Source organism: Numida meleagris, chromosome Z (assembly GCF_002078875.1).
Source record: "Numida meleagris isolate 19003 breed g44 Domestic line chromosome Z, NumMel1.0, whole genome shotgun sequence".
In the NCBI taxonomy this organism is placed as follows: Eukaryota; Metazoa; Chordata; class Aves; order Galliformes; family Numididae; genus Numida; species Numida meleagris.
The window spans coordinates 21596536-21614961 of NC_034438.1; the positions used below are offsets into that span (position 1 = coordinate 21596536).

At 41.7% G+C, this 18426-nt stretch overlaps 1 protein-coding gene and 1 long non-coding RNA gene across 11 annotated transcripts in view; one reads left to right on the forward strand and one right to left on the reverse strand.

The window, feature by feature from the left end:
• Positions 1–18426, forward strand: part of MAST4 (microtubule associated serine/threonine kinase family member 4) — a 300840-nt gene that overhangs the window by 174293 nt on the left and 108121 nt on the right. The window lies entirely within an intron of this gene.
• On the reverse strand, positions 300–16202 carry LOC110389304. The gene is made up of 3 exons (XR_002433114.1): positions 15879–16202; positions 11311–11416; positions 300–7044 (listed from the first exon to the last, which is right to left on the reverse strand). It is a non-coding gene; the product is annotated as an uncharacterized LOC110389304 (long non-coding RNA).

Here is an 18426-nt window from a genome sequence, read left to right on the forward strand (position 1 = left end):
CTGGGCTGCAGGGAGCTGCTGCTCCACACCTGGAGCACCTCCTGCACTGACCTTGGTGCCTGCAGGGCTATTTCACATTTTCTCACTTATCTCTCCCAGCTTCCTCCCACACCGTGCTTTCTCCTTTCTTAACCATGCTCACCCAGAGACACAGCCAGAATCGTTCATGGCTCAGCTCAAGGTGAAGCATGATTTTGTAAAAGAGTTAGTGATGTAATTCAGACTTTTCTTGTCACAGAGTAGTTTATTTTGTGAATTTAAAAGCATGATATATGCCGTACGATGACTCCTTTCCCTTGTAGTGTGACAGCTACCATATCCAAGGAAGCTCAAGCAAACATTTTTCTTTAAAATTTATTTCCACCTTTGATTCTAGAGAACAGTACAAAGTAGATTGACCTTGAGGTTATGCTGAAAGATGCAGTTGTTGATTTATTACTCTGAAACAGCAAGGTCACGAGAAGGTCTGATGTGTATGAGGTAACGAATCACTTGGCTCCAATTCTTGCCCAGTGTATTCATTTTTATCTAAAATGAGAAAAACCTGCTGTTTCATCTCTTAGAATAATCTCATTAGAATTCATGAACACCTAACACAAAGCACGAGTTCCTCAAGGTGTAATAAATTGATAGTTGGCACTTGCCTCTGAAGGTAGAGTCTCTGCTCCCAAGTTCTTGTTACGGCCTCACTGTTCTTTTATCTCTCTGTGAGCATTTATTTGAACAGGCAAAATACACATACTTCAGATATTTCCAGTTTGCTCTCATATTAAACCTTGTGATCTTTCAAAGGGTGAGCTGTTTCAGTTGGGACTTAGGGTTCATGAGGATTCTTGGAGAATGAGAAACAACATCATTGCATGCATAAAGTGATATATAAAATTTTTCTGGTGTATTACTGGGTTTTGAGGAATGAATAAGTAGAAGCAGCCAGTTAGTCAGCAGATCTCAGCTCTTTTGTACTTAATTCTTTTAAAGCTTTTAACTTCTTTGAACCCTGTAGAGACAAAGCAGAGGAGAGGATTGTGTTTCCATTTTTGCTTGTGGCAATCAGTTATACCTGCACAAACCTATTAGCATCTTAATGGGGTTGCATTGGTGTAAATGATGGAATAATTGCAAAGTTGTCATTTGTGACTGGGACTCTTCTGGAGAACCTTTACTGTTGTTTTGTCACACTGGAGGCATGCAGCAAGGTAATTCCTGAAGTTGTGATTTTTTGGGCTGGCGCTAACAAGAGTGCAGTTTTACTTGCTGCACAGTGATGTCAAATCAGAGGGGCTAAGCTTTAGTTGTCGCAGTGATGTTATGGAGCTTATGGAGTTGGATAAGAGTAAGGCTTAACTGACTGATATAAGATTCAGAGTGAAGTATGTTTTAAAAAGGTCCCAGAAAAAAAAAAAAGATCTGTGTTCTTGTATATGTGTTTCAAACCCTTATGTAGAATATGGCAGTTTAACTTGTGATTTGTGCTACTTGATGATGATGTTCAGAAGAAAGAGCTTTTTTCTAAGTCCTCTAACCAAATAAAAGTAGCCCCCTTCTCCTTTCTCTTCAACCCCGAAGTTTTACAGCGCAGTCTATCTTGAAAGAATAGATGACTGAATTTTACAGGGCTTAGCAGAAACACATGATTTGCTGTAGTTTTTCTCTTTTTTTTTCTCATTTTCTTACTTTTTTTTTTTTTTCCCTTGGCATGTGTAAGATGGATCTTAAGAAAACATGAAAAGTTCTTGTGACCATTATTTCCTGTGGTAGTGTGAAAGCTGCTACTTTTCATCTGCGGGAGAGAGCTTGTCTGAATCATTTTAAATGCCATTTTGTCAATCTCCTTTCCCTGAACTCTCAAAAAGATTCTTCCAAATCAGTTGAATGCTGTTTTTATTAATCTTCTGGCCTTTTGTGTTGTATTTTGTATGTACTGCTGAATGTTACATTTTTAAGTTAATATTTAGGCTTTCAAAAAATTTTGACAAGGTAAAAGGCTGCTGTGAGTTCCAGTTTGAAAATTACTGCTATTATAGAATAGTGCTGTAACAGTAGAATACTGGGGTTGCAGACAGTAAAAGGTTTTTAGGTTTTATTCTAAATGCTGTTAGAAAATTTTCTAAAATTTTCTGAGACTACATAGTCATAGTAATGACCTCAGTGAAGATTTCTTGAGCAACTTTATTCCTTTCTAAAGCAGAGAATGGAAGTATTCACAATTTTAAAGCTTAAAATGTTTATGGCCATTAATTCTGTATGCCTTTGAACCAGATTCAGCTTTCTCTTAACTGTTAAAGACAATATAATAAGGAACTATTCTGACTAAGCATTTAATCACATTCCCTGTGTCTTGTTTGAAGGAGTGAAATGAAAATAAGAAATGGAGGGTGGAGTTCTGTAGGAAATGTTTTTTTAAGGTTTTCAAGTTAAAGTTTGCAATACTTAGAAAAAAAAATGCCACACGTAAATCAGAAATTGGAGGAATGGAGGGAATTGAACTCTTTTTGTGGGCTGAGTGAAAATTAGATGAGTACTCAACTCAACCTATGGTGTTGAAAACATCTCTCCAAGACATCAAGATGATTAAAATTTGAATAACAAATCCACATTGTATAATGGGAGGAGTTCTTGAAATATTCTTGGAAATGCGCAGCCTCGTGTGTCTTCCTAACGGACATACCACAAGTTTTCAAGCACATGCAAGTTACCTGCTAGAATTGTAGAGTTATACATGTGGGAAAACTTCTAGGATCATCTAATCAAACCACCAAGCAAACTGTACCATATCCCTAAGTGCTACATCTGTGCATTTCTTGAACACCTCAAGTGACGGTGACTCCACCGCTTCCCTGAGCAGCATGTTGCAATACTGGACCACTCTGTTTCAGAGAATAAATTTTTCCTAATAACCCAACCCGATAACCACATGTGCAACTTGAGGCTATTACCTCTCATTCTGTTCCTAGTTACCTGGGGGAAGAGACTGACTCCCACATTGCTACAACTTCCTTTCAGGTAGCTGTAGAGAGCAGTATGGTCTTTCTTGAGCCTCCTCCAGGCTGAACAATCCCGGTTCCCTCAGCAGCTCCTCATAAGACTTGTGTTCCAGACCCTTTTTCATTACCATTCTTTGGACATGCTCTGTGGCCTCAGTGCATACAGTACTCAAGGTGCTGTTTTACCAGGGCTGAGAACAGAGGGGACAATCTCTTTCCTAGTCATACTGACTACAGCAGGGATCTGGCTTGTATCAGAAAGAGTGGCCTTCTTGGCCACCTGCGCACACTGCTGGCTCATGTTCAGCTGTCTGTTGGCTAGCACCTCCTTTTCTACCATACAGCTTTCTAGCCATTCTGCCCTAAGCCTGTAGCATTGCTGAGGACTGCTGTGACCAAAGTGCAGGACCTGGCACTTGATCATGTTGAACATCATATAATTGGTCTCAGACCAGCAGTCCAGCCTACTCAGATCCCTCTGTAGGGCCTACCTACCCTTCAGCATTTCCAGCTTGATGTCATCTGCAAACTTACTGACGGTGCACTCAATCCTCTCATCCACACAATCAGTAAAGATTTTAAACAGGGATGGCCCCAGTACTGACCCCTGGGGAACACCACTAGTGACGTGTTACCAGCTGGATTTAACTCCATTCACGACAACTCTCTGGGCCCCGTCATCCAGGTTTTTACCTGGTGAAGAGTATACCATATATGTCCAAGCCATGGGCTGCAGCTTCTTCAGGATAATGCTGTGGGAGACAGCGTCAAAGGCTTTGCTAAAGTCTGAGTAGACTACATCCACAGCCTTTCCCTCATCCACCAGGCAGATCACCTGGTTGTTGAAGGTGGTCAGGTTGGTCAAGCATGACTTGTCTTTGATGAACCCATGCTGAATAGGCCTGATCACCTGGTTGTCCTGCACATGCTTTGTGATCACACTAAAGATGATCTTCTCTGTAACCTTCCCCAGTACCAAGGACAGGCTGACAGGCCTGTGGATCCCTGGGTCCTCCTTCTGACCCTGCTTACAGATGGATGTCATGTTTACAAGTCTCCAGTCATCTGGGACCTCCCCAGTTGACCAAGACTGGTGGAAAGTGGCTTGTCAAACTGCGGTCATTAGTCACTGTGGAGTGTGTACCTGTTGACCTAGTGGCTTTGATTGTCAGACAGTGACAGATTAGTAATAACTGGATATCTCCCGATGTTCAGTTGCCTCAACCTACGCATACTGAGACTTCTATAATATGATTTCGTAATTGGCTTTATTTGTGTTAATGGGAAAGCATTTGATCCTTAATTCAGGGTCTTTTTATTGTCCAAAGTGAGGCTGTTGCCTATATTTCTTGTTCTTGGAAATATGGAGAAAAATAGTAGGTAAGCCTGCTGATGATCCCTTTTCTTAGAGCTTGAACTGATAGGGATCAGTTCACTTCTTCCAGGAGAGTTATTTCCTTTAATATTTCCACTTCTGTTACACGTCTGTACGTTCTGTTACAGACTTCTGTTACATTTGAGAAATCTTGCGGACTCTCTGCAGCACAGTGACTGATTTTTGCTAGCTCTTGTACAAGTTGCCAGAGAAACAATCCTGCAGCTACATTCTCGAGTTGGAAATTCTCATCCCTGCTCTGTGCCAACACTGCAGCATTGTGTTGCATCTGCATCATTTTATTGCACCTTGATAAAAATAATTGCAAAACTGAAACCAATACTGCAGGCATCAACCTTCCTTATTACACAATTCCAGCAGACCACAGCACTGCAAGCTGCAAGGAGTTGCTTAGCTGCCTTGAAGCTTAAGAAATACTTTCAGACGCAAGGCTATAATGGGAGTAATGCAGAAGGAGGCGTGTATCAGAAAGACTGCTATCCTTGCAGTACCCTTTTTGGAAGGCTTCCTTTTTTCTGCCCTACACAATGCAACTTTTTTTCACTGTTGTGCCAGCTGAATGACTTTGTGATAAATACTGATGATCCCTTAGGGAAAGTGTTTTTGTTTGGTATTTGCTTATTCTTGAATACTGTTAAGGAGATGGTTTCACAAATGTGAATTCTAGTCAGACTTCACAAATGAAAAGAAATTTTGGAATATAGGAATTCAAGAAGCATGAGAGATTTACGGAAGAATACTGGAAAAAAAGATTAAATCACCCAGGAAATCCTCCTGTTAAGTACAAAGCTTCTTTAGTCCCCTTGTTCTTCACACACCTTGTTGTTCCATTTGTTTGTTTGTTACCATTTCGGAAGAGATGTAAACATAAAGGTTCATAGAGGTGGTGCCCTGCACCTACAGAAAACTGAAGAACATCACCAAAGTGCTGTATTCTGGACTCACAGCCCTTTCTCTGGTGCCAATTTTGGCAGGTTTGTCATCTTGATCTACAGGATATTGGTGGTTTGGGCAGAGATTTCCTATGTTCCTGATCTGAAGTGCTATTCAGCAAAGTAGTCATTTGGCTTTAAACAGGGGAGAGCAGTTCTTCCACTCCAACATACAGAGGGACAGTCGTGGCATGATTGGACACAAGCTGGCGAGCCCTCCCAGGGACTCTTGTTCACTGCTGAGAGGAGTTGTAGCTGGCCTCTTGTAAAATTGCAGCATGGTCCCAGAGCCTGAGCACTCTAAAGATGTGGTTCCGCCTGCTGCTGGAACACTGGTTTTCTTAGAGGGTCTTGGGAGCTGATTCTGGACTCAAGCATAGTGTTGGGAAGTAGGAGGCATTGAGGAGTGTAGTGTTGTAATGACACCAGCTTGAGTGTGTCTTGTCTCCTGAACCTAGCTTTCACACAGCTCTGTGTTTGTCATTAACGTGGTACTGTTCTTTCTGTGTGACAGCATTGTCAGTATTAACCTCATACAGTGTTACATTGGGTGTATGTTGTGATGTCTGCCTTTGATCAATGTGAGTTTCTGGGCTTGTGCAGCAGCAGCCAGGTGGTCGTACCCACAGTGTACTCTGAAGCAGGCTGTCTGTTAGCTTTAGAGACAGTGGGAGGATATGATCTAGGCTTGCAGAATTCTTTTCTAGCAGTGAGAAACCTGCTGTTGTAGAGCAAAAACATGGAGCAATGGAATCTGCTTTTTCTGTTCTTCAGGGTGTGCTGATAGGAGAAATTGGCAAAGTTCTCTTTGGGCTAGAGGAGATGAGGTGGTTTGCAGTTAAAAGTTCTAGCAGAGTGACACTTCAACAGAGCAAAGCTGATAGGAGTTTAGAGCCTCAGAGCTATGTAGAATAAGTTAGCGTGGCTTACAGCTGCAACATGCGTACCTTGAAGAGCTGGGAGAGGAATTGCTCCATGAGGGGTTCTTGGTTGGGAAATGACATGATGTTTCTTGGCCAGGCACACAAATTTGCAATTTAGTAGAGAAGTGAGCAGTGACCAAAACTGAGCCTAAAACTTTCACACAACTGAAAAATGTCTGTGGGACTCTGAAGTACCACAACAACAGTTTTGTCATATTTTAGGAGTTCGTGGTCTCAGACTGCTGTATTTCTGTTGGGACGTAAATGGGAAAGCACGTGGTTGGGTTTGGGAAGCTGGTTAATGCTCTGTGACCTCCCAGGCTGATTAAACCTGGAAGTATCTCTAAAAATTGCTGTAGTGCCTGAGATGAGGGGATGATGATGTGCTGGTATAGATGCATATGAACCAGAGCCAGTCTCCTTCAATATGAGCTTTCAGGTTTGCTGTTCCTCCTTTACCTCTGCGCTGTGTCTTCTTTGCCAGGTGAACATATAGGCTTTCAGTACTTGGTCAGCCACTGGTGAAGTCTTTCCTTGTGCATATGTACAATTGCATGAGCAATGGTGTTGAAGAAAAGCAGGATAGAGAACATGGTGTACATTTGTCTATCTGGGGATAAAGATCACATTAGATGTAGCCAGGATGGCAGAATTTTTGACTAGGGCTAGTCATGTGGCTAGTGGTGCTTGTGAAGATAGAGTGGAATCTGTTGGGATAATCCTTTGTCAATATTAAGCATGATTTCTTCCTTTAAATTTTGTAGAATTGAAGTATTATGTAATTTTTGACCAATCCTCCATTCCTCTCTCTACAAAAAAAAAAAAAATCAAATACAGAGTTGAAAGTGCATAGTGATTTAAGAGAAACATAATTTTACATATGCGATTCAAGCTCATTTAAATTAATGGTAATCCCTGTCCAGGCATGTCTGGAGACGGTCAGAGGAGGGGCTGCCTGAATGGTAAGTTATGGTAAGTTGATTTTGAGGTTGGCCTTTTTTTTTTTTTTTTTTTTTTCCACTGATAGCATATGAGGATTGTATATTTGCATTGATAAATGTTTTAAGTCTCTTTTGTATCAGGATATTGATTTTCCCATAAACATCCTCTGCAGTTGCATGGATGGAATAATCAGATTGTCTGCTTTCAGTAAAAGCAGGACTATTAGTGATTTGAACTGTTATTTGAATGCTGAGGAGTTAATTCCCTCACTTCAACTATGAATGATAGAATTTTCCAGGATGCTAGAGGTATAAAAAGCTAGCACAGATCATGCTGATCCTGCAGTTCTTGTTTTACATGTTTTTGACAGGCTGTTGGTAGTGATCGAGGTGCTGACTACAGTTTGCATATTACACAGTGTTGATGTACCCTCTCAGTCCTACAAAGCTGAAACAAAATGTGTATGCCTATCTTTGGAGCAAGAAGGTGGAAGTTTGTGATTTGTCATGTAAACTTTCAATTCTCCCTGATATGCGGAGAACAGATATTTAAGACTGTTTTTTAAATGGGACTCATCTGAGTCCCACTCAGCTAATGTTTGTACAGTCTTTCCCTGTAGGAAGGAGATGTAGGAATAATTTAGTACCTCTGAGTCTCTGCTGTGGTGAGCCCGCCTCCCTGCTATTGTCTACTCCTTTGCTCTTATTTTTTTCAATACCCATGCATTTCATGCTAGTATTTCTGGAAATGTCTTCATTGCATTACGAAGAAGTAGGAAGGCATTATTATCTCTGCTTTACAGATGGAGAACTGAAGCACAGAGATCAAATGATTAGATAATGCCGGATCTTAGACCCTGAGGCACCTTAGACATAAGATTGTTTTTGTATTTTGTCCTTCACTAGAGGGTTTTCTCTCACACTTTGACAAGCATAAATAGCTAAAATCACATTATCTTCTGTTGTAGTTCTAGATGCTTGGTTCGCATGTTGTACCTTCTTTACATATAGTTAATTCTACCACTTTTTTGTGATGCTCTTTTTTGTCAACAGTAGTTGGATTTATCCAGCTACACCACCATCTGGGAAACAGGCTAGTTAGCTGCATAGAAAGCAACGCAGACATAAATGAGCATGAGCTGCTGAGATACACCAGCAATCATTTCAACTGGTCAAATTCTTTGAGTCAGCGAGCTGGGAAGATCTGAGTCATTTCTCATTTGGGTGTAGTCAGGACTGTGTGGAAATTCAGTGGTAGAGTTCAAAGGGCTGTTGTGAATGAATGGGGCTACATCTGGCTGGCAGCAGGTTACCTGTGGTGTTCCCCAGGCTCAATTCTAGGGCCTGTCCTGCTCTGCATTTCTACCAGTGATCAGAGTACAGAACTGGAGTGCACCCTCAGCAGGCTGATGACACTAAATGGGGAGGTGCTTTTGACCCGTTGGAGGGATGGGAGACCTTGTAGAGGGATCTGGATAGGTCAGAGCACTAGGTAATCAGCAGAAAAAAAGGAAAATGTGCGATCCTGAGATGGATCGATGCTGGATGCAGGCACTGATGGGATACGAGTGGCTGGGGAGCAGCTCAGCACTCCTGCTGACCTAAGGGGTGCTAGTGTCTGCAGCTCAGCACAAGCCAGTAGTGTGCCCTGGAGCCCAGGGGTAAACCACATCTTGGGGCGCATTAGCACAGCACAGCCACATGCTCAAAAGAGATGATTTTCCCACTGCCTTGGTGTGACCTCACTTTGAATAATGTGTGCAGATTTGGGCTCCGCAATGTAAAAAGGATGTTAAAGTCCTTGAAAGTGTCCAGAGGAAGACAGCGCAGCTGGTGAGACAGGGCAGGAAGGCATGTGCTATGAGGAAGGGCTGAGGGCACTCAGGTTGCCCAGCCCAGAGAGGCACGGGCCAGGAGGCGACCTCAGACCTCAGTGCTCCCTGCAGCTCCCTGAGGAGGGGAAGCAGAGGGAGGTGCCGGGCTCTGCTCCTGGGAACTGATGGCAGGGTGGGAATGGCAGCACGGGAAGTGGCGGGGGAGGGTCAGACTGGGTATTAGGAAACATTTCTGTACTGTGAGGATGGTCAGACACTGAAACAGGCTTCCTAGAGAGGTGGTGGATGCCCTCTGTGTCAGTGTTCAGGAGGTTTGGTCAGTGTCCTCAGTACTTTGTGTTAGCGTTTGGTTAGCCCTGATGTGATCAGGCAGTTGGAGCAGGTGATCTTTGTAGGTCCCTCATAACTGAACTATTTTGTTCTATTTAGATTTAAACTGTGGAGTGCATGCTGGAATGTAATTATTATTTGTTACTTAGTCCATTAAGTAAGAGAGCAAAAAGATTTGATTTGAAGATGCTACCAACTTTGCAGTGCTGTGTGCTCATTGCTTGAAATACGTACGGTGATGTGTATAGGCAGTCCACATTATACGCTTTAAGCACAATGTTTGCCCTTTTAATTTTCTGAGTACCAGATTTCCAATTTGCTGGCTTGCAGTGCATGCAGTGCTCCATCTTGCACCATTCTACTGATGGCAGATCCATTGTGCAACGTCATCTGTAGCAGGAAGCCTTAGGAGTTCAGGGGTAAGCTCCAGAAGTGCAGCTACTTCATGTAGACATACTGCAAAGCTCTGAATTCTTAGCACCTTATTTTTATTCACTTTGATTTAAATCAGGATTTGGAAGTAACTGGTGTGTTTAAAATACCTGAAATAAGCAGAATAGCCAAAGTTGTGCTTAATTTCTTTGCTCTGACAGAGTCCTCTAATCAATCTGTTGCCATCTATCTTGTGCTGATTGGGTAATTAGTACAGGACATTCAATATGTAAGTATTAAACCTGATGAAGTTTTGTCTCAATGAAGACAACATTTGCACTGAACAGCTGCTTTCAATTTCAGTATCACTGGCATCAGACTACTTCGGCTGCGATTGACAGGCGTGACTGCTTCACTATGCTGACTGCCATTAACCCCATTCCCAAAAAGATATTTTAAAAATGAGAAAAGATACAGTTCATGACAGCAATTTTTCCACATGTATCAGGGTTGAATGCTATCAAACGTGAACTGTGCTGGATTTCTTTCCCTAGTTCGTTTGACTTTTACACAGAGAGTTCCTTAAGTCTGTTGTTAGGAGTGGTGAGCATGGCAGTGGGATGGCCAGTGCTAGAGCTGAACACACAAAAATGGCTCTGACTAAGGAGCAGTATTCCCCTTGCAGGGGTATGTTGTTTGGGATTCTCCAAACTAAAGTGCTGCAGTGGCATAGCAGAATGCTCCATTTATTTAACTGTCCTTCCCTCTAAAGACAGTGGGCTTTGGGTTATAATTTGTGTGTTGTTAGAAGTTATGAAAACAACGAAGATGCAAAAAATTTAACAATACTGAACTTTTTTAAAATTAATACCTTTGAAACTTTGTTTTTAAACAATATTTTATCTGATTTTAAAAGGAAAATCCTGATATTAATATTTTATGTTTGAAAGATTCAGAAAGATTGTAGTGGAATATTTGTAGTTTACTGGAATTACTCATTTTTAAACTTTAAAAGCTTTCAGATAACATAATTTTAAGTTTAAAAAAACTAAAAACATTGATCTTTTCTACAATTAAGATTTTTTTCTCAAAATGTGGCTTAGTTGACTGTGACTTTAATGTAGAATGTATAGTAATGGATGAGTACATACTGCTTTAGAAAAATGATTGTGTTTACATTTTGTTAAGGAATTAAGAATTTCACTTTTAGCCATAGGTTGTTGCTGTTGATTTTATAGGATGTGTGAGGACAGGAGAGGGTATAAATGTGTGAACTGAGCTAAGCAGGTGCAGTGAATCACATGTATTAAATGTATGACTTCTTCATGTGAATGCCTTGAAACACTGAAAACATCATTACTACTCCTGAATGGAGAGTATATTTGCATACAGATTTATACTAGTGGTACCGCAGCCACAAAAATGGTTTTCACCTGATCTGAAGATACAGTGTGACTCTGTCAGGAGGCTGCTGAGTGCTAACAAACAAGGCTCTCAAAGCAAAGCAGGATGTCCTAATATTGGCTGTAATACAGCATATTTATTTTTTTACTCTAGCGTTTGTGATAATGAAGTCAAAGTTTAAGTGCCACAGTACCTGGAAAAAGGTGATATTTTTATATGATGTCTTCTGTTTTCCCTTCCTTGCTGGACTTGCTCACCACAAAAAGTAGCACTTTGAACTGTAGTAATGCTTTCTCTGTCTGTGAAGATAAATGTAAATCTAGTGATAACAATTCAAAATAGCTCTTTTCTACTTTCTCAACTAGTTTGCTTGCTTGCTAGATTAGCTCCAAAGCTAATGTTTGGGACAACAGCAAATAGGTAGCCTTGTTGAGAGAGCATGGGTGGCTCATTCCACTACAGGTAGCAAAATGTTGGATTAAAAATAGTGCTGCCTGACATGAATTTCTGTATTTCATGTGAATAACTGCACAATATATTTAACTTCCAATTAATAGAGTGTATCTATCTGGAAACTTTCAGAAATGGGAAGAGATGTTGTGATCATTGCTTTTCCTAAATGTGTTTGTGCTCAATGAGCTATTATACACTAGAACAGTAGGAGGTTGATCTGAGTTTGTATGTTACTTTACAACTGGTTAGAGCAATAATATTTACTCATGTTTATAAACAGTTCTAAGTAAACTCAGAAATCTGGCAGGTATGCATTGCACACCTACAAAACACTTCTTAGCAGTGCACTCTTCAACTTATTTTTACACTCTACATCCGACAATGACAATTGTGTGGTCAGCAATGAAAGGTAATAAACATCAAAATCAACCACTAGAGGGAGCAAGATTTCAAATATTGTAGCTAAGAATACTACAAAAATATTAATTAGTGCATTTTAAGGACTAAATGTACTATTCAGATTCTGAGATTCAACTTCCTGTGTAGATTAGGCTGTAGATCCGTATCTGCTAATGTTTGTATCTATCTTTTTACTCTTTTTTGAAGTGTGATTATTTTTTTAGGTAAAAAGGTGTCTGACTTAAAGATTAGTTATGGGAAATCGAGTGGGTAAGGCAAAATAAATCAAAACTGTTTTTTCATCTGATTCCTGCAGCTTGAAATGTTACGTCTACTACACTTGAGAGGTTGGCAGGATGGAGTTCATGATGCCTATAACGTGTGCCTTCCCTCACTTCTCTTCCTCTTGAGCATTCCGATACTGTATGACCAAAGTACTCCTTTAGCCTTGGATAAGCTGAATAAATCAAGCTTTTCGAACTGCATAGAGCAGATTATTTTTGACTGTGCTCTAGCCCTGTAGGCTTCATCTCCTTACTTCTGTGAGAGATTTTCCTGCTTACGCACCTGGGGGATGTGTACTTTTAGATATGCCATCATACTAGGATCTCCTATTTAACTGCGTATCTGTGTGAGGACCTAAATTCTTTGTGTTGTCTGTGTCCTCCGCATTTATGCCTCACAGTGCCTGTGATTTTTTTCTGTGGTTTTCATGTGGCCTCATGTCTGCTAATAACAGAATGTCTGTTGTTCAAACAAGATTGCCTTATCCAATGATAAGCTGTCTTGTTCCTGTCATTGTTTACCTCTTTGTTTTCATTTGCTAGAAAGTGTATTACATTTTTTTTCCAAATCACTGATAGCAGTATTGAAATGCATTACATGAAAAGCATAGCCCAGAATGAACCACAAGAAACATTCAGTGTGCACTTACTTTTTAAAATCTTTTGGTGGATTTTAGTGTTTCCTGTATCTTACATAAATTTTTGTGTTACGCTTAATTAACTTATTAAAACATGATATGGAAATGGGTTGAATGCTTTACAAATGTCTCAGTGAATTTTTAACTTGAATATTTATTAATCAGACTTGGAATCTTGTTTTAAAACAGAACTGTTTGGGCTGACTGACCTATGCGCAGAACTGCATTTAGTGATGCTAAGCATGCTGCCATACCTGAGTACGTTACTAATGGCAGCTAGTATCCTGTTTGTTCTTTTCACGGAATGCTATTACAGGGTGGCTTAGTTTCAGTATTGTAGAACTTCCATATATTCCAAGATACTTTGAAAACAGCAATAATCGAATGAGCAGCTCAGCCAGTTCCTTTGTTTCTCTTTGGATAATAGTTATCTGACTAAAAAGGCACAGTTAAAAGAAAACAAACTCCTCCTAGCATGTCTGCAGTCCTCACTGTAATCTGATGTTCTTCCAAATTGCTGATAGAATGAATGAAAAGCATTTCTTTGTTAAAACTTTAAGTTGTGATAACATTTTGGCCAATACAGGAAAGATGCGTTAAGGCAAGAGTTACCTCTACCTTTTCTCATTTGCATTTTATGAATTTTCTCTAACAGTCCAGTACGAAGCTTGTGCTGGTGTTGGGGTTTTGCTAGTTTTGGAGTATCAAAGGAACTCTATTATCTATACTGTTACTGGTAAACTTCATTTGGTGTATATCTTGTAAAACTGGTAAGATATGGGCGGTTTGTAATGCCTCTGGGCAATGATTCCAGAGCAGTTTTCATGTTTTGAAGAATTCCGGTGTGTATTGACTTAATAATTAGATTGAAGAAGCTAGGTTAGATAACTTCTTCACTGGAATATTATGTATGGTGTATTGATTTAGTATTGTATTGCACTTTGGTTTTAAAGATATGCTGCTTATCTTTCTGAGTGTTTAGTGGCAGTGAACCAGTACTGTGTAACCAAAAAGTTTCTGGAGAATATTTTATTGCTATTTATCACTGAAACTAAATGTTGACGTTCAACTAAGTGTTGACATTTTATTTTTTGCTTACGCGTTGAATGGGAAGCTTTCTTAGAGAAGGGAATCCTTTTGTAAGCTTGCTTTTTGGAAATGAATTTTCTTCAAAGCAGAGGTGGATTAGACACCTTTTCTGACTTGGGTGATGTTTTCATCTTCACATGAATATATAACAGAAAGCTTAATGATCCTTATCACTAGCATTACTATGTGATACCCTGTATAGTGCTTTGTGATAAGTAAAACTTATCAGCCAAATTACATAGTGAAGCATCTCTTAAGTGGTCAAGTTGCCTGAGCTGCTTACTGTTTTGGGAGTGGTTGTGAAGCTGAAAACCAAGTGGTATTCAGAATGTGTTTGCAGGTTCTCATGTTGTATTGTATGTAGATTCTTATTATTATAACTACATAATTCAGTATTTTAAATTTCATACTGAGTTATTTGTAGCTGCCAAACTTTCCAGTAACATTTTGATGCAGAGAAATGTATCTAATTGTCAAATATGTATTAATTATGCCATAAATCTATTCCTAGCAACTTTATTTTTATGTGTTTTGGAACATGGTGTAATCTACACTATGCAATTTTTTTGTCCAGTTCTACATGGCTGAGGCGAGTAACTACAATGTGCTGACATACTGGCTGTTTAGACTATGGCTGTTAGATTGTTGCAGGGATTAGCAGCCCTGTCAAAAGGCAGAATGAGAGAAAGCTCCAGCATGGTGGATAGATGCTGTCAGAGGACTTGTTCTGCTGCCCCTGCCTGTCTGCCTGTTTGCTTCTTCTATTCTCCTCGGCCTGGTGCTGGCTGTTCCTCTCTGAGCTGATTCAGCCTGTAAATTGTGGAGAGAGGGTGGCCCTTCAGACAGCAGCTGTGTGGGACCAGTTTCATTAGCTTGCAAAACCTTGCTCTCCCTTGAGATGTTTGCTTTGAAATCTGGCATTTCTGTGGCATGGAAAGTCTTAGGCTGCAGGCACCACTGTGGAAGCAATGCTGTTTATTGGCAGGCATTATGAAGTCTTCACCATCATTTATATGTTGTACTTGCTATGATAAGGCCTTTATTTCCCCTTATGAAGCTTTTTTGTTCATGTAAGGTTGTTGTGGGACTATGCTGGAGTTTCACAGCTCATCCCTTAATCTGTGCAAGTCTGCTTCAGAAAAAAACTCAGTCTCCTCGCTTTTGAGCTCATGTTAGAAACAGCCTAACCAGTTAGCAGGTCTGCTTGTGTCTAATTGTGCGTGGAAAGAGTAGATGAAGTTAAGCTTGAATTCACAGGTCATGCAATTCTGGGAGCTATTGCTTGTTAAAAAGCCTATGCAGGGTGTACAGATGGAATTCTAAGGGTTTTAACCATCAGAAGCCACAGATCAAAATGAGCAGTATTCAACATTGAATGTAGGACAACATTGTGATGTGATACCCTGCATTGCTACGCAAATGGACAGAAGCTTTTACCTTGACTTCTTCTGTTCCTTTCTGCATCTGGAAAAATCTGGCTTGTTAGATCATGAAATGTGTATTGCAATAGCCAAGACTCTGTAATGGCTTTGGGTACAGTCATCTGTCTGGTTATACCTAGAAGGTAGGTATTCTGGACTTCTTCTGCCATCCACGTGCAGGCAGTAATCATTCCTTCTCAAGCGGGTCTTTGCCCACAGTGTGATAGATGGATCTTGCTTCATTTTTGAAAATTTTTGGTTGATGTTTCAAAATTGGATCCTTCTAGTCATTATTGTAGAAATAGTAGAGTTTCACAGAGAAATCATAAGCTGAATTAGTCTGGCCCTGCTAGAGAAGACTTGTACTATGCAGCCTAATGTAAAATGGGTTTTGAGCTCTGTGTTCCAGGATCATCCCACAGATCATGCATTTGGCTGAGTGTGACTTGAGTTGAAGAGGCTGAGCTATTCCCTTACCTGCTTCTTTGGAAGGCTGAAGAGGGGAGAGCTTGCAGGGAGATGAGCGTGCTGAAACCTTGCATGCATGGTGGAAGGAAGGCTTTGTTGTTAGTCTTCAGTCGGTGCTGTTGGCAACATTGAATAGGTGAAATTCCCTAGCTTCATGATTAAACACGGATGCAAATTACAGACAAAAGCTTGGGTGAGAGATGATGAAATAACTGAGTATACAGAGGAGGAGATGTTTCTCAGTGCTTATATAGAGATTTGGGAATCCCCTTCTGAAGCAGCAGAACGTTCAGCAGAAGTTAGCAGTTTTAGCAGAAAGGAGGGTCCTCAAGCACACATGCCTTTACACAAACCTATAAAGCTTCATGCGATATATGGACAAACACAGGGAAAAGAGCTGGGTGAGAGTTTTCCTATCACTTGTGTGAATACCTCCTCTGTGTCAGGGAGTGATGTGAAGAGAGCAGCCACTGGGGGGGAGGCACTCCTGCTGAGTCCCTCAGGGAATGTGGTGGGGGTTGCCCCCCTCACCAGCTTCTGTGGTGATTTGTACTGGGCAGTTTAAACAAGAAAATCTGACCCAAGACCTCTGTAGGGCTGTTTTCACTTCCTCTCATCTGTAACTGATCTCTGCTAAAACTAAGACATTTATGGAGGGCTGTTACATGGTTATGTTGTGTTTGGTCCATGCTAGACTGCCTTTATTTGCAGCAATGTGTCTGTGGGGCATTTATCCTAATAATGTGCTCTTAATGCCTATGTAAACTCACTTCAAACATGTTCCTTTTTTTTTATCTCTTGCCTTTGACTTGTGCTTATGTTCCAATTTATTAATTGAATATTTTTAATATTCAATTTATTAAAATATTAACATTATTTAATATTAATAGAGATGGTATCTCTATGCATTTTCTGAGTATGATTACGTTTGTGTATGTGACTTACAAAACTGTATCCCAAGAGGATGTTCTTCGCATCCCTCAAATAAGCATGTTGTAGTCGGTTGATTAGAGGATTGGTACCTTCTTTGCAATGTGTATTTCTGGGTGCTTTTCAAAATGGTGGCTAGTATTTGGACGCTCTGTGGCATGCCGAGCTGGAATCCTCAATGCTGCCCTGTCAGCTCCTCCAGCTGCTCTTTGCAGTGGTGTGGTGGTTTCACAGCCCTGCCAGGCCACTCTTGCACTCCTTCTCAAAAAGGAGAAAGTACAGTAAAAAAGGCTCGTAGGTTGAGATAAGGACAGGGAGATCACTTGCCAATTGCTGTCATGGGTAAAACAGACTCAGCATAAGGGAGATTAATGTAATGCATTGGCTGCTGCTAGCAGACTCCAGCCAGTGGCAGTCCCTTTTGGAGCAGCTGGAGCTGGCTCTGATCTGCCGTGTAGTGCTGGGCTCTGCTCACAGAGGTCAACACTGCAACTTCCCCACTACCAAAACCTTGCCATGCAAGGCCAATACAGCTACACACATTGTGGCCAAGAAGGCCAGTGGTATCCTGGAGTACATTAAAAAGAGCATGGCCAGCAGGTTGAGGAAGGTGATCTTTCCCCTCTACTCTGCCCTGATGAGGCTGGACCTGGAGTTCTGGGCTCCCCAGTTCAAGACAGACAGGAAACTACTGGAGAGAGTCCAGTGGAGAGCCACAAAGATGGTGAGGGGCCTAGAACATCTCCTTTCTGTGAAAGGCTGAGAGACTTGGTGCTGTTCAAACTGGAGAGGTCTGAGAGGGGATCAGGGATTGTATCGATGCTTATAAATACCCAAAGGGTGGAAGTCAGGTGGATGGGGCTGTGCTCTTTTCCATGATGCTCAGTGACAGGACAGTGGGCACAAACTGGAATACAGAAAGTTACGTGTGAACATGAGGAAAAACTTGTTAGGGAGTGATGGAGCACTGGAACAGGCTGCCCAGAGAGGTTGTGGAGTCTCCTTCTGTGGACACATTCAACACCCCCCTGAATGCCTTCTTGTGCGGCCTAATGTAGGGAACCTGCTTTAGCAGGGGTTTGCACTGGATGATATCCAGAGGTCCTTTCCAAGCACTACGATTCTGTGGCAGAGGTCTAGCAGTAGTTCCAGAACGTCTTATCTGCTGCGCAGATGTGAATGACCATGCTTGTGTGGGCAGAGGCAGTGCGGTGGAGGCAGTGGCTGGGCCTGCAGCAAGAGCTGAAGTGGAAGCAGAGGTGGGGCCGGGCTGGAACGGGGGTGAGGAGGAGGAGGCAAAGGAAGAAAGTTGGGAGGAGGAGGAGGAGGAAATGACTCAGGGCACCTGAGCGCTTAGATCACCGTTTGGAGTGGAAAGGGCGCTAGAAAGACTATCTCTGCCCTTCTTTTGGCAGCCTGTGTTCTACGGTGGGCTTTGCCAGCCGGCGCGCTGTCCAGTGCGGAAAACAGCGACTAAGCGCTGGCGGCGCGCGTTGTGCCGGGCTAGGCCCGAGGTCCCCTGTGCACACCCTACGCCGGCGCAGACCGAGGGCCGTGCGGCCGCTGTTTGCCTCCCCCGGGTTGGGGCCCGCCGGTTGGTGCCGCCGCGGAGCCCCTCGGCCCGGCC